General features: G+C 41.7%; 1 protein-coding gene across 1 annotated transcript in view; it reads right to left on the bottom strand.

Annotated features, from left to right (window-relative positions):
- Positions 1-6,983, bottom strand: part of Znf202 (zinc finger protein 202) — a 35,606-nt gene extending 28,623 nt beyond the window's left edge. The window contains exon 1 of the mRNA XM_026778901.1: positions 6,900-6,983. The gene's annotated coding sequence lies outside the window, so the exon portion shown is untranslated. The remainder of the gene's footprint in view (positions 1-6,899) is intronic.
- Between the last annotated feature and the right edge of the window lie 7,508 nt (positions 6,984-14,491).

Raw genomic sequence — 14,491 nt, 5'->3', positions numbered from 1 at the left:
ACGTGCAGTAGGATCAAAAACCCATTGCCATTGTTCTTGAGTTCTCAGTAGTCCTCATTGTCCGCTATGTTCAGCAAGTCCGGTTTTATCACTCAGGCCAACTGGCCTTGGTGAATTCCTGAAAGAACATCCCCATTGTCTCAGAATGTGGGTGTACCCCTCGCGGTCCTGAGTTCCTTGCTTGTGCTCATATAAGGGAGTCTTTCTTGGTCAATGAAAGGCAGGTGTGGCAAGACTTAGGATGAGCTGGAGTTCTCAGGAGGGGACTGATAAAAGACCAATGTGCTTTTTTGAGATTTTCAAAAGTTTTAAAGCCTGAACAGCTCCATAAACTGGTGAAACAAGAGCAGGATGAGAAAACATTACAAGAGAGAAGACTGAGGATTCGCTGGAGGCAGCTGTGCTCGGGAGTATGCTCCGAATGTTGCTCTGAAGGGCACGCTGGGGTTATACACAGAGACTACTGCTGCCATCAGCCGCTAACATGGAAGGTATATTGAGGTCACTCAGCCCAGGCCCTGGAGAGGGATGACAATGACATTTATCAAAAGCTTGGTAGAATCAGAGATGGCTCTAGTGGCAAGTGCATTATGAAAGATAGGGACCCACTTGCCCTCGGCCAAACTAGCCCATCAGTACAAGCTGGTCACATAGGACCCAGTGAGGGAATGCAAAGCAGGCCTTCAGCATGGAGCTATGGGTCTTCAGTCTAGGGAAATGGTCATGATTAAAGAATGTGGAAGAAGGCAGTGACTCCCATCTACACAAGTGTACCTAACATTGCTCTTTTAATAAAGCCAAATGGTTCAAATGTTAGGCTCTTTCTATGCTGTATTGGGTCTCAATAAGAGCTTTCTCTTAGCTGCCTAGGACCAACTGTTATTTACTTGGAATGGATGGTAAGCCTTCAAAGACCCTGCCTTCACCGTAAAAAGGTCTCATCCTATGTTAACCAACTGAGTGTCTTTGCAGACTTAGAAGAGAATCTGCAAGAGCAGTAAAAACAGCAATTAAAGTGTCTGCAGGAAGTCATCCTGAGTGGGCACTCCCAGGAGTCATAAGGTTGCTGAGTGTTAAAGAGTTGGTTACCTGTAAGCTATTGGCCAAGGAGACCGAGTTCTCCCCTCACCTCCTACCCCTGCCACACAAGCTACTGTCTCTGCTGTTGGTTTCACATTAAAACTAAATGGTAAGACTCTATTACTCAAGACATTGCATGCTTTGATTTAGGGGACATGAGAAATCAATCTGGCACTGGGCTGGAAGCTTCTTACCTACTGGACAGTTTTCATAGTGCCAGAAAGTGATGTGCAGTCTACTGTGGGAGAAATGTCACCAGCGGTCCTGTCCAGTTATGAATTCTATGTACTACACTATGAACATGCTAGGAATGACATGCCAGCTGTCACAATAAAGGCACAACTGCTACATGTGCAATCAAATCCGCTGCTTTCGGCTTAGATTTAAAGCCTGCTCTACAGGACTGACATCTGCTTTTGTTAAGCCAAAGCAAATACTTGTGGCTAGGGAGGTCAGGAGGGCCGGGGTGAAGAAACTACCACTGCTTCTGTTTTAACATGTGGTGTGAAGTACCTAACTGCCTTTGAGACAGCTGTTTACACTCACAGATTACTGCTGGCAGCAGCCTCTAATATGGAAGGAAATCTGCTCCCCCCAGCAGAGGCTGATACCATCTGTCAAGTTGCTGAGAATAAGTGACTGATATTAGGGCACTATGGCCCTCACGCTCGTACAGAAATGGAAGAAAATAATCAGTCATCTCTTACCTCTTCAAAGGCTTAGGAAACATTCTGGAAGACAGAGTGGAAAGAACATCAAGTGTCCCAGGAATAAGTGAACGCAGCACAACTATTTCCTCCCAAATGAGATATCCCCTTTTGGAGAGGTGGCGGAGTGTGCTTCATAAGCCTCACGAAGCTAATGCAACTTAGGCTCTGGAAGCTCATTGATTCAGGAAGCTCATTCAGTTACAAGATTCATGAGGCCCCTGTCCAAGATGATATAACAGGAAGCAACTGCTGGTGAACCCTCTGGTGAAGCCATTTTCAGACTGAGCAGGAAACTACCAGTTGTCCATTCTGGGATGAACTTTTTGGTGATACAGGTACCTCTATGCCTACGAGTAAGCCCTTACTCAAGTTGTTACTAATGAACTTAATAGTTGACCAAACTATATGGGTAGAAGACTTTCTTTGATCTGTCATCCTATCTTATCTAGCGTGATAATGTTCACACCTCTCCAGGAAAAGTTGCATAAATGACAAATGGAGAGCCATGATCCGGGACTGTGAATACAACTGTTTCCTGGAGCCTTTTGGCTGCTTTAGAGTTAAAACAATTAATTTAGATTTTTAACTGTTCTCTTCTAATGCTCCTGCTCTACAAAATTAAGGAACATAACAATACGGTTCTTCCACTCACCAAATTCTCACTCTTGTTTCAACTGTTCTATATACAGATACAATTCCCATGTAATGGTAAAATGACTTTGGAATCTTGCGTATGTATCTCTATTCTCTTAAGCCACATGACACTATTTCTCTTAACTTTCAGCCTTATCCTTGAAATGTGGTTAACACTGCCTATCTCCCATGCTTATTTTATGGAGCAAATGAGGTAATTTAAAAAAAAAAAGTCTCTTGACATAGAATTCAGTACAGGGTAGGTACTCAATATGGCTCATTACTTTGTGCTTCAAGCTCTTTTAAATCCTTTTTGAGAAGTCAATATTTAAATAATAAGCAAATGTTCCATTTTATTTCCTCATAATTATAAAAGAAAAATTAGATCACACAGGGAAAGGGTTGGTCTGTTTACTGTCTTACCACAAGTGAAATGCTCAACTAAACCCCCAAAGTAAACAGTCCTTGATCTGGAGGCACCATAAACTGCTGAACACAGATGGGATAGACCCTTGATGATAGGGTCTTTATCTGAAGGTGAAACCAGCAAGACTTCTACTTACCAGAAGCAAAGACCCTTCCCTTTCTGCAGTTGGCAGGAGGCAATCTGATTCAGTGAGTATAGCTCAAGTCCTGTGAAAGTTCAACCCAGAGCAAAGAAAATGAAAGTAATACATTCCCTGGCTTCTGGCATTCAAATCAGTGTGCTTTGAACCACGTGGAAAAACTGGTTTGATTTTGGTGGTGTTGGGATGGAATCCAGAACTCTGTATGTTAGGCAACTGCTCTACCACTGAGCAACAGCTCTATTTGAAAACTGTGGGGTTTTTGTTTTTGGTTCTTTTCCTTCATAAAAGTCATATTTAAGTACCAAGAAAATATTAGCTTAAAGTTTATTACAATAGACGTTAAGAAACAGAATGAGGAATAGAAAAGGAGAAGACAGGAAGAAATGAGAGAAAAGGTCAATTAAGTAATGGTTGGTACAGAAAGGTCAGTATGGGCAGAGGTTTAATTATCTTCTACCCTGAAATTTGACTGACTTTATAGTCATCAATAAGGTTTAAGCTGCATGTAAAAATGTCACTGAGAATAAGATAAATTGAAAATATAAAAACCATAGCAAAAAGTCTCTAATAAAATGTCGCTCTGTTATCACACATACAGATGTCGGTACAATGATAAAACAGTTCTTCCTTGAAGACAGAAGACTTAATTCTATACACTGTTCTACCTTGTAAAGTTATGGCACCCTGGACCAGTTATGTCAGCCCACTTTGAAGGAGATGATTTTTCTGTCTCAATGCAAAGTGGAGCATCCTTTGAGAAGTTAACCAGATTTTATAATAATCAAGAAGGGCTTCAGAGGAACAAAGGCAAGTGCTTTGTTCGTTGCTTGGTTCACAATGGAGCAGTGAGGGATAAAGAAAGATGTTTACCCAAGAAGTAAGATAGGCTGGATTTAAATACATATTTTAAGAGACCAGAATTGTGTATCTGGCCACTATGAGCACATTCGTTAACTTTCAACATGACGTGAAGCTTCCTACATTTAATGAATAGCACCAAGAATTAGTTATTTACTTAAATAATGTGGGTCAATCATCACATACAATTTGAAGATAAAATACCACAAATTAATCTGAAGCTGAAAGAGTAAGGGACATCAAACTTGACACCCACCCAGAAGAAAACATCATTTATTATTTGGCAGCCAAAGTTAAGCAGACACAATAAATTCCCACAACAAACACAGTCAATGTCAATCTCACATTGGGAAACTATCACCTAATCGAACAGAATAACTAACAAGAATGCAGCCTGATCCTAGGGGTGGATGTAGGTAACTCAAGACAAGTTACTTTCTATGTCTGTTCAATTAATACATCCTGGCTACCAGCTACTCTATGCTAGGTCATTTCCTTCTGGCTTGATCTGAGGCTTTCTTGCATATATGTGATGATAAAGGTTGTAAGCTCTATGGTTTGGCCAACAGCAGTCTGAGACGGCTGAAGAAAATCCAGTAGTCATTCTTGGGTTTTCCTTGGTGAGCTGGGTTCCCTAAGCAAGGATATGTTCCTGAGCCTCTCCCCTTCCCAGGTAGTTTATAGAAAAGAAGCTCAATAAATACATGTCCCAACTGAAACGAGTGGGTGCCAGGGCTTCTTCGTAATAAATCCTTCATGGAGAACAGCTGTAGGATTTGATATTAAGTATTCCAAAGTCTTAAAAATCTATTCTGTTAACTTTTCAATAGAGACATACTGTATTAATATCAATAAAAAGAAACTTTGAGGGGAGAAATGCAGAGTTGATTCTATCCATGAACATACACCGAGCCTCGATTTCATATCCCATACTATTCCAGGTGCTGAAAAGAAAGGGGAGACCAAAGGCTCTGACCTTGAACTCAAAAGGCAAACAGGAAAAAGCAGGGACTTCAGCAATATTAGGAATTCACAGCAAAAACCTGGAATATGTGTGTGATCTGAGTGGGAAGCTCTTTATCAAGGGAATTAAGCTGGGCCTAAGCCTTTACTTCCAGCACTTGGAGGCAGACACAGACAGACCTCTCTGAGTTCCAAGCCAGCCTAGTGTATATAGTAAGTTCCAGGACAGCCAGGGATACAAAGAGACACCTTGTCTCAAAAACCCAAAATCAAAACCGAAACAATATGAGGAAGTGAAAAACAAAACAAACAAACAAAACCCTCATCAGTATTTCATTTTAACTTGCTATAATGGATGATTAGCATTTGGCTTTCTGTCTTAAAGTCATTTGATTTCACAAATCACTTAGATGTGAATGGCAAGATCTCCCACCAAAGATGAGTCAACACTACTGGTATCTGCAAGCCTTTGTCCTCAAACCTCTGTAAGGTGGCTGCCATGAGGTCTGGAAAATCACAGTGGCTCTTAAAGAGATTAATCCAGACCACACAGCACCACTTTGGCCTCACGTGCAGATTCTGGGCATGAAGGCCCAGCATTTTGTGTTTAATAAGCATTTCATGTGTGCTAAACTCGATACCCACTACATGGCCAAAGGAAGTAAGTTTGAGGTTCTATGCAGAAAGGAACAAACGTGTCCAGTCATGTTCACATTCAGGCAAGAAGACAACAGAAGCAGAGAATCTCGAAGTGTTTTACGTCTGTGTCAAGTTGCATAGTCACCTGTATATTCTGTAATGACAAGACTCCCTCAACGTGATACAAATCTTGTGGTGCCCTTGAAATGACTGTCTCCTGCAATTATACAGAGTGCAAAAGAGCATGCATATGGAGGTGAGAGGAGGAACCATCAGTGTCTGGTGGTCCTTGGAAGAAAAGTGTCCCACTTCCCTCCAAGTCTGTCCACCTGTCTAAATTAGGCAGCAATGGCAGAAAGTTACTCAAGACAGATGGCACAAAGGAACCACTCCACTGTCGCTTGCTTCTCCCAACCAGACTTCCATGGTCACCATGACACCTCTTTGAAGTAGTTTTCTGGATCAAGGTCCATGGGGCTGTTTGGAAGAAAAGCTGCAGAGAAAAGCTTTGTGACTGCAGTGTAGCATGCGCTCCTGGCTTTCGCCTACAGCGCGTGGGCAGAGAACAAACATATTTCTAAAGGTAGCCTCTCAGCAAACACTGATGTGGTACAGGCAGTTAGTTCAAGATCAGCGGGGCCCATATGCCTTCCTCTGGGGAGTTCTGCACGGAAAACAGACAGCCTCGGCTCAGGGGGAAGAAAGTGTGTGCGGGGACCAGTACAGCCATTGTATATAAACTAGCAAACTTTTCAGTCGATAGACAAGTCCCGCAGCTGGTGCGGTGCGGTGAAGTCCCAGCCACTCCCCTGCCCGAACTGGCTGTCAGAGGTTCGAAGAGGAAAGCTGCGACGCAGAAGGTAGCCTTAGGCTACAGGGAAGTTATGAGAGTCTGTCACTAAGACAGGTGAGAGCCACAAGCTAGAGGACTCCGTTGCCAGCCAGGCGTGATCACAGGTGATAAGATCGCCTGTGAAGGGGGCGGGGTTCGCCGGGAAGGAGGGAAGGGAAAGCCTGCCTGCAGAGACGGTTCTTGAGCAACGTGAGAGGCAGGGTGAAAAGACCCATGAGGGGGAAGATCGGTGTCAAGGGGCTTCGACCACTCCCTACTGGGTTCTGGGGCACCGGGAGCAGTTGGCATGGGTGCAATCCTAGGGGCACAGTGCGTGTCCGCAGGCCCCGGGAAGGAGAGGAAAGAGATGGCTGGGCAGCGAAGCAGCCCGGAGCGCCACCGGACTACGGAGGTCCCGGCTCCGGCCACGGGGAGGTGACAGGGCCACGACGCCCAGGCCACGGGGATCCCGCCGCCGCCCCTTCCCTAGGCAGCCGCTATCCCCCGGCGCCGGGGGGGCGGGGTCTACAGCCCCTCCCCACGCTCCCGCCCCGCCCGGCCCTCACTCCCAGCCCGCTGCGGTGCCCGTTCGCCGGCCAGGTCCCCGACACTCACGTCTCCCGCGGCTCCAGCAGCTCCTCCCCTGCCCGGTGCTCCCCCACCCACTCCCGGGCGAAAGAGCGGAGCGGGATCCGAGTCGCGCGGGGTCCAGCGGGTCGGAACACGTGGGGCCTCCGCGCCCGGAACCGGAAGCGACCGCTCGCCCCGCCTCCGGGCCGTGCTGGAGCCAGTCTAGGCTGTGGGAGGTTTGGCCGGCTCCTTGTGGGGGCTCGCTGTGTTCTGTCGGTTGAGCCCCACGCGGGAAAAACCTTTCCTGGACCGCTGCCCCCAGTCCCAGTCCCTGTTGCCACAAATCAGGGTCTGGGATTCCTTGCCTTCTTCGTACAGGGTTTTGTTTTCATCTTTCATGTTGGTTTTGGTATCTACACCTCCACGAGAGACTCCTCCTCCTTCCCACGCAGTTGTCTTTTCTCACAAGCATAAAGAATAGAAAAGAAAGGGCTTGAATCCTGGCTCTTGCATGCACAGACAGCTGTTGCAGCCCCGCTGACACATCCGCTAGTCAACTTTGTCCTTCTTGTGAAAAAGCAGGCTAACACCGTTGATCTTAGAACTAAAACCTGGAATGTAGTTGGAAGCTCGGCGAGAAGACAGTGTGGTGGTGTTCTCTGTTTGCCTTAGTGTGTTATTTTGGTGCCTCTTTCTTTTATGAATTGTTCACAATACACAATATCACTGACTTTTTTTTTTGCATGTAAACATTGTGGCAAAACCTTGACTCTTTAAAATTTTTTATTTAAACATTTTTTTTTCATTTTACATACAACCACTATTCCCCTTCTATCCCCTTCTCCCGCTCCCCCCTCCCCAAACTCTCCTCCAACCCCCCCCCCATCCACTCTATAGAAAGGAAAAGGCCTCCTATAGGGAGTCAACAAAGCCTGACACCTTAAGTTGAGGAAGGACCAGCCTTCCCCAGCCCCTAAACAGGCATCCCACCATAGGGAATGGGCTCCAAAAAGCCAGATCATGTACCAGGGATAGATACTGGTCCCACTGCCAGGGGCCCCTCAAACAGACCAAGCTATACAACTGTCGTCCACATGCAGAGGGCCTAACTCAGTCCATGCAGGCTTCCCAACTGTTGTTCTAGAGTCGTGAGTACCCACAAGCTCGGGCCTGCTGTCTCTGGATTTCCCTGTCATGATCTTGACTCCCCTTTGCTTAGGTAATCCCTCTTTGCTCTCTGACTGGACTCTCAGACCTTGGCCTGGTGTTGGGCTGTGGATCTCTTCATCTGCTCCTATCAGTTAACGGTATGGATGTTCTGTGATGACAATTAGGATATTCACTACTCTGATTATAGGGGAAGACCAGTTTAGAAACCCTCTCCACTATTGCTAAGGGTCTTAGCTAGAATCATCCTTGTGGGTTTCTGGGAGTTTCCCTAGCACCAGGTTTCTCCCTAACCCCATAATGGCTCCCTCTATCAGGATATTTCTTTCATTGCTCTCCACTCCATCCCTTCTTCAACTCGACCATCCTGTTCCCTCATGTTCTCATCCCCTATCCCTTTTCCTCTATTCCCTCCTCAGTTTAACCAGGAGATCTCATCTATTTCCTTTTCCCAGGATGATCCATGTGTCCTTCTTAGGCTCTCCTTGTTACCTAGTTTCTCGGAAGCTGTGGATGATAGTCTGGTTATCCTTTGAATTGCTTTATATCCAATGTCTATGTAAGTCTCTCTTAGTATCCTCATTGTTGTCTAAGTTTTCTGGGATTGTGTTTTGTAGGCTGGTTTTCTTTGCTTTATATTTAAAAACCACCTATGAGTGAGTACATGTGATAATTATCTTTGTGTGTCTGGGTTACCTCATTCAAAATGGTGTTTTCTACTTCCATCCATTTGCCTGCAAAATTTAAGCTGTTGCTATTTTTCCTGCTGTGTAGTACTCCATTGTGTAAATGTACCTCATTTTCCTTATCCATTCTTTGTCGAGGGACATTTAGGTTGTTTCCAGGTTCTGGCTATGACAAACAATGCAGCTATGGACATAGTTGAGCACATTTCCCTATGGCATGATTGAGCATCCTTTGGATATATACCCAAAAGTGGTATTACTGGATCTTTAGGAAGGTTGTTTTCTAATTTTCTGAGAAATCACCACACTGACATCCAAAGGGATTGTACCAGCCTGCATTCCCACCAGCAATGCTGAAGTGTTCCCTTTTCTGTTGCGGGAGGTCCTTCCGCTCCGCGCAACACTTTTCCCCACAACCTCTCCAGCATAAGTTGTCATCAGTGTTTTTGATCTTGGCCGTTCTTACAGGTGTAAGATGGAATCTCAGAGTTGTTTTGATTTGCATTTCCCTGATGACTAAGGATGTTGAACATTAACTTAAGTCTCTTTTAGCCATTTTACATTCCTCTGTTGAGAGTTCTCAGTTTAGGTCTTTACTCCATTTTTTTTTTTTTACTGGATTAAGTGTTCTTTTTGTGACCAATTTCTTAAGTTCTTTGTATATTTTGAATATGAGACCTCTGTCTGATGTGGGATTAGTGAAGATCTTTCCCCATTCTGTAGGCTGTCGTTTTTGTCTTGTTGATCATGTGTTTTGCTTTACAGAAAGTTTTCAGTTTCAGGAGGTCTCATTTATTAATTGTTTCTCTCAGTGTTTGTGCTGCTGAGGTTATATTTAGGAAGTGGTCTTTTGTGCCAATGCATTCAAGTGTATTTCCCACTTTCTTTTCTATAAGGTTCAGTGTGGCTAGCTTTCTGTTGAGGTCTTTGATCCATTTGGACTTGAGTTTTGTGCATGGTGAGAGATATGAGTCTATTTTCATTCATTCTTTTACATGTTGATATCTAGTTATGCCAGCACCACTTGTTAAATATGCTTTCTTTTTTCCCATTTGATATTTTTTGCTTCTTTGTCAAAAATCAGGTGTTCAAAGATTTGTGAATTGACATCTAGGTCTTCTGTTCAGTTTCATTGGTCCTCCTGTCTGTTTTTATGCCAAATACAGGCTGTTTTCGGTACTGTAGCTCTGTAGTAGTGTTTGAAGTCAGGGATTGTGATGCCTCCAGAAGTTTTTTTATTGTACAGGATTGTTTTGGCTATCCTGGGTTTTTTGCTTTTCCATATGAAGTTGAGTACCGTTCTTTTGAGGTCTTTGAAGAATCTTGCTGGGCATTGCATTGAATCTGTTTGATCTAAAATTCTTAATACCTATATAACTTAAAGACTAAGACTTCATATTAGAATATTATACAATAAACAAATGTGCAACAAGTGAGGAGAATGACTTCACAATGTAAACAACATATAAGTCTCTTGATCAGAGGTATAAATGTACATTGCAATATGATAAATATATATCAATATATAAAAATGATTTAAGCAGAGGTAGAAGCATGCATGCATACAATATTCAATATAATTTAACTTTGTATCAATATAAAAGAATCTATACCAATGTAATTGCCTATAAATAATAACTCACAAGTATTCACTCTATTACTCATTATTATTATTAGTGTGAATAAGCTCATACTAATCTATTATCCCATCCAGTTTTCCCTTTGTTTTCAAAGAGATCTCTGAGCCTATAAACTTTTCCCTCAACCCCCAACCCTATACCATTTATAATCAATCCCTAAATGATGTCCCTAACTCTTAGGACAAACTTTATTGGGAGAGGGGACATCGTCCTCTAGAATTACTTCCAGCTGCCATGGGGGCGATGTTCTTTCTATAGGATCTTGTGAAAGTAAAATGATGGTTAAGTTTTAAGAGTACTGTCTGGTATAATTGCAAATAGTCTCTGAGTATTTGGCAGGGTTTTTCTGAGCTTCCTATTTGGAGGTCTGGCCAGAACATTGTAAAAAAAGTGCACCATTTCAGCTAACCAAGTTGGAACCATCTTGAGCAGTTGGTACCCAAACAGCTCTTGTAATAGTGTTATCAGCATTATGAAGTCATATCACCTGGGTATAGTTATTGTTGTGGGGCCCCATCTTCTTCTTGGAAACTTCAAAGATTACTGCAGGAAAATTCACTGTTCATTGTGGAAAACTTAAATATTATTTATATGGACATATACAGACATATATATTCAATGAAAGGTACAATAGAGAAAAAATAGATATGAAGAAAAGTAAAATTTTTGTCTAAGTTGTTTTTTCTTTCTGTCCCATATCATGACTCCTGACATGAGACAGAAACTCTGAATTTTTATTTTAACAACATGCTTGGATTTAGAGAGGGACAGAGCCAGTGTCCAACTCCAAACCAGCTCTATATATTCATATATATTTAAATATATGTGTATCAATTACCTGATCTCAAAAATTGGATTCTTTTTTCTCGATGACCCTTAGTGGATATTTAATGTCAGTGTCCAAACATCCAGGGTCTCTCGAATTTTTGAGGATGAGCATTTTTCTGCAAAGACAAGAACAGAATCCTGCCACAACCCTATATGTTTTCCTTACCACCTGTATGGTTGTCACTGTTGTGGATGAACTGTCATTTCTCTTTTTCAAAAGGTTTCTCCTTTTCAAACCAAATCTTTATTAATTTTTATGGTATCCGTAGTTTTTCTTCTTCTGTGGAAACAAGAGCAAAACCCCTTCCCCAATGTAGCACATCTCCTGGCTTCCATTGTGAGGTCACCACATTCTTGAAATAAACTGCTTGATTTAATTCGCAAGACTTTTCTATTATCCAATGTCTCTCTGCTGCTGTTGTCCCTTTTTCATTAGCGTTAAGAAAATTCAAGGTTAATAAAATATTATGTAATCTATTTCTGGGGGTATTTTCCACCCCTTTCTGTTTGTTTAACATATCCTTTATAGTTCAATTTGATCTTTCTATAACTGCCTGACCTGTAGGACTGTGTGGTATACTTGTAATATGCTTAATATTATAATAAGCAAAAAACTGTTTCATTTTCCTAGAGACATATGCTGGACCATTATCTGTCTTTATTTGTGCAGGATTACCCATAATGACAATAACTTCTAAGAAATGTGTGATTACTGAATCAGCCTTTTCTGAGCTTAAAGCAGTTGCCCATTGAAAGCCTGAATAAGTGTCAATGGTGTGGTGTACATATTTTAATCTTCCAAATTCTGCAAAGTGGAACACATCCATTTGTCGGCTTCTCAGTTAACCATTTTAAAGGTAGGGCCATTGGTACCTCTAATGGTTTGCTAGTTGCTTTATGTTCTTGTACAGCCTGAATGGCTGGTGACCTTTGTGTATAGTACCTTATAATATCCTTCCTAGAATTATGAGTTCCTGGGACTGCAGGAATGTTAATCTGGGTATTTCATTGCTGTAGCAGATTATGACCCCCATACATTTACTGCAATGTTAATCACATATGGCCTCAGCTTCCCTCTTTGATCTTCTGGCCCAATACAGTCAGCCCATCTCTTGCTTTGTTTACTTTGAGATATGGTTACAAGTCCTAGTAAGTGAACATCTACCAGTTTGGATGCCAAGATTCTGGAGTAATGATACTCATATCTGCACCTGTGTCTATCAAACCAACAATTACAATGCTATTTATACACACTCTTAGCTTTGGCCTTTGATCATTTATAGAAGTCTACCAGAATATATGTTTCCTATTTCTTATTGGAATTTTTGACTTATCTTCCATGTTTATGTCATCATCTAGAGCAGTATGGTCTTTTACAGAAGGCTCTGGATTTTTTAATTTTCCTGGTGAGACATGTCCTCCACAGTTACTGGCAATGACTGGGACACTTTTGGCTTGGGAGCCTGTGAGAGGCCCCTCAAGGAGTTTCCCGATGGTATCGGGTTGCCTTGTCTGTTTGTTGTTGATCTGCATTCCTTGGTCCAATGTAGGCCTTTGCCACACCTGTTACATATACCTGAAGGCTGTGTTCTTCTATTTTTGCCATTCCCAGAGGAGATATTATTCCTAGGAATTCTTTGTCTACAATCCCTTCTCAGATATCCTATTCTACCACAATTAAAACATTTGGCAGTTTGATGTCTCCTCATTCCTTTGGAAATTGCTTTTTCTACCCAAGATTTAGTATTATAGTCAAATGTTTCAATGTTCATTTATAAAAGATCCTTTCATCCATAGGTGTTGATCTAACCTTTAAAGGCCCAAGTATCTTTTTGCTTTCTAAGTAGGTATTTTTAAGGCAGATATTCAATAAGTACTCGTCTAGCATGTGGGTCTGTTACTCCTATTTGTACAGCCTTAGTTAATCTTTGTAAAAAGTCAGTAAAGGGTTCTCTCTGGCCCTGTTTAACCTTGATATATGATTCAATTCTTTTTCTAGTTCTTGAATCCTGTCCCAAACATTTAAGGCTGCTTTGTGCTTTAAGATTTGTTCATCATAAAGAGCTTGAACCTGTGGGCCAGCATAAGGGCCTTCACCAAGAATTTGATCTTGGGAAGTCTCAAGGCCTTTTGCTTTTCTCCATTGTTCCAAAATTTTTGCCTCTTCTCTGAAATAAATTTTAAGCATTAATTGAGTCCCATCATCCAGGACTGCTGAAACTAATTGAGTTCAATCATGTGACATTGCTTTAATGCTAGACCATGTCTTTATCATCTCCCTAACAAATACAGAATTCAAACCATAGATTACAAGAGCTTGCTTAATTTCTTTTAGATCATTCATTCCTATAGGTATCCATCTACCTTCTTGGATCCTTTTGGGCCTTCAGAACTTGATGCTTTTTCAGAGTAGATTACGGAGTAGGAAGCTAAAACCCTGGGTAAGTCATCTCTGATAGCTACTAGCGATATTGAATCTTCTCCTTGTTCCTTCTTTCCCATATTCAAATCTTTTTATTATTGTCTTTTGTAAAGCCTGAATCTCTTGGCCTGTATATATTTCTAGTGATTTCATTGCGGTACCTAGCCTCTGGTCCTCATTCTGCACATGTAATTCCAAGGTCTGGAGTTTCTTTTTCAAAGATCACATCTCATCCTTGGACATTACTTGAATAGTGTATGGATTGCTATCCTAGAGAGATAATCTATCTATTAACTTATCATAATTTTTTTAAACAAATTTTGATTGTCAGATTCAACAGTATGAATTCTTTCACATAACTTCTTAGTACCCTTAGATATGGATTCACTTTTGTCTTTCAAATTAATGTTATTCTTTTTAATAGTATTTTTTCAGGTTTCTTTTGATTTTCAGTGGTATTAATCCTGTCAACTAGCTGTTCATTATTAGTCTGTAAAGATTGTACCATTCCTAAAAGTTCCATATTCTTTCTTAATGATGGGATATGGAGAAGAAAAATGAGTCCCAATACCTAATAAATTGAAGTATCACCACAACCATATTAGCCTCACATAATACAATTCATAGTATTAGCACAAAAGTTACTAAAAGTTTCAATATTAATGTAGCCTGCTACATTGATTTATTAATTGCCTGTGATCTGGTAAACTGTAATCTTTATTGTCCAGCAGATGTCATGGCTGCAGAGTTGAGGTTAGAAGCAATGCAACTGGTGGTGACAGGAATGGTCCTGGGCTGCTTTAGTTTCCATGATGCTTTAGTTTTCTGCCTTGGTATTGGTTAAATACTGAGAAATATGCTTTCCTTGACAAATTAAAAGAAATTAAATCAATT

The sequence above is a fragment of the Microtus ochrogaster genome, chromosome 5, assembly GCF_000317375.1.
Source record: "Microtus ochrogaster isolate Prairie Vole_2 chromosome 5, MicOch1.0, whole genome shotgun sequence".
In the NCBI taxonomy this organism is placed as follows: Eukaryota; Metazoa; Chordata; class Mammalia; order Rodentia; family Cricetidae; genus Microtus; species Microtus ochrogaster.
This window is presented reverse-complemented; position numbering and strand designations above follow the sequence as displayed.